This window comes from Aegilops tauschii, chromosome 1 (assembly GCF_002575655.3).
Source record: "Aegilops tauschii subsp. strangulata cultivar AL8/78 chromosome 1, Aet v6.0, whole genome shotgun sequence".
Classification (NCBI taxonomy): Eukaryota; Viridiplantae; Streptophyta; class Magnoliopsida; order Poales; family Poaceae; genus Aegilops; species Aegilops tauschii.
This window is the reverse complement of record NC_053035.3, coordinates 499733440-499735562: the sequence shown is the minus strand read 5'-3', so window position 1 is coordinate 499735562 and position 2123 is coordinate 499733440. Positions and strand designations below refer to the sequence as shown.

Below are 2123 nucleotides of genomic sequence, written 5' to 3'. Positions count from 1 at the left end.
AAATTTGCCCCCTATACGCCCGCGCGCGTGTCCACAGACAACGACGGACAACCCTTCATCTCGCTGATAGCTGCACAACTCGACTGTGGATCGCCAAGTCCATGCAATTCATGCACATAGATAATAGCACAGACATTCATCACAATTCAACAGTTTGACAATGCACAAAGCAAAAAAATCATGTTTCAGCAATCCGGACATCCCAAGATAAAATTGAAGTCCGAGCGTGACGGAACACTCACTGGCCGGATCACTCACCAGACGCCATCCATCTCGCGTGCTCCACGACCATCCTTGGCTCCTGCTCCACCTACATCCTTATCGCATGCTCTGCCTGCATCCTTGCCTCGGCTTCCATTGTTGACATCGCCGCTCTTGCCGAGGAAGAGGTGGTGGGTTTTGTGGACTTGGGAGATTAGTTGTGAATTCCTGGTGGGCTTGGGTTGTCTGGTCTGACGTGGCGTTTAGGGCCGGTATGAGGAGCCCGTCTTGGGCAGGTGCTTTTTTTACCGGGGCATCCTCAGGGGCGTTTGAGGGTGGTTGGGGCACCCGCCTGTAGATGCTCTTACAACTGGTGTTGGCGGCTCATGAGATCGAAACCGCAGACCTAGCTGGCTCTTGACAGACACAGTTTGCCTCCCTAGGGAAGTGCACGAAAGAAACCTAAGTATATCCAATAGATAAAACCTAACGGCCGCATAAACTCTCGTCAACAACGGAGGTGTCTGTGATGATTTGATGAATCTCAAGATGACGTGTCGGCTCGGTATCTCAGAGGTGTTCATAGGGGTTGGGTGTGTGTTCTTGCATTCATATAGGTGATTATATGTGTGTCTATAAGAGCGTATGCGTTTGTACTATGTTAAAAAAGCAATTAATATTGGATTCGGATGCAAGCTAAGAATAATTTGCTCCGACACGAGATAACAAGTTGTACATTCACCATATTTGGCGTGTAAATCAAATAGTAAAATTGATGCACCAGATAAGCCCTATACTAATTTACGCCCACTTAATGCATTTAATACGAGATAATTCCCACTAGTATTCTAATTGTACGATAATTAATGCATTAACTATTTGGTACTCCGTGATCTCCGCCTATTTGGGTCTATATAAACGCAACGAAGGGTGAGCGTGCCCACTTCATCAAGTTTTCTTGGGTCCTCATGGTCATGGCAGTCTTTACGAAGAACAGGGTTGTTGCCGTGTGCTTGGGGGCTCTCATGCTCATGGCGACCCTTGATCTCTCCTCGGCAGGTTCAGTCTATGGTACGTACGTACGTTCTCTTAATTACTAGCGTCTTGTCAGTTTTTCACAAGATGTATATATCTTACGATGTTGAGCATGATGGATATATTTTTGTACACGTAATTATCCAACACGAATTAATTAGTTGGAGTAACAAAATGATGTTCTATGTTTTTTGTTTGCCTCTTTGTGTGTGCGCGCAGTTGGATGTTTCGAGCCACACCAGAACTGCTTCCCAGATGACTGTCAGAAGACATGCGTGGACAATATTCCTGGAAACAATCTGAAAGGTTCCTGCGAGCCGGACCATGGCACACTAAAACCGTATCCCGCGCTTCAGTGTTGTTGCTATAGAGACCCTCCGGTCATGAGTAACATGGGCGCTTAATTAGTCGACGACGGGGATAAGACCATCAGTTCGATCCACCTGTTGTACACAACTAATAGATCAATATCTTTGAGGAAAGTGAGATTAACAAAGTCGTGAGCTAAGTCAAATAAGTAGTATATGTTATGATTATTGAGAGAAATAATAATATTGTTGTCTGCGGTGCATTATATTGTTTTTGGTTGCTATTTCTGGTCGCTCGTTTTGTGATGTTTGCTTGCTGGGCTTGTTTGCGGCCTCGGTTGTCCTTTGTCTGTTGTTTTCTGTGATGGGCTTGACTGACTTGGGCTGGTTTGTGTTGATTTTTTTTTATCTTTTTTTCAGAAATATTTAAAGGGAAAAGAAAAAAAAGGAGCAATAGAACAAAAAGAAAGCCTAGCTATGGAAAAGGGAGCATGCCTTCCCACGTGACCAAGAAAGAGAAATGGTAGTTGTACACAAACCAGTAGACACAGGCTAAAATGCCAAAAAAAACAACTAGAA

At 44.5% G+C, this 2123-nt stretch overlaps 1 long non-coding RNA gene across 1 annotated transcript; it reads left to right on the top strand.

Moving 5' to 3' along the window:
• The first annotated feature begins 827 nt into the window (after positions 1 to 827).
• LOC120966505 (uncharacterized) lies at positions 828 to 1810 on the top strand. Its single transcript, XR_005760291.2, has 2 exons — positions 828 to 1272; positions 1456 to 1810. It is a non-coding gene; the product is annotated as an uncharacterized lncRNA (long non-coding RNA).
• The last annotated feature ends 313 nt before the right edge of the window (positions 1811 to 2123 follow it).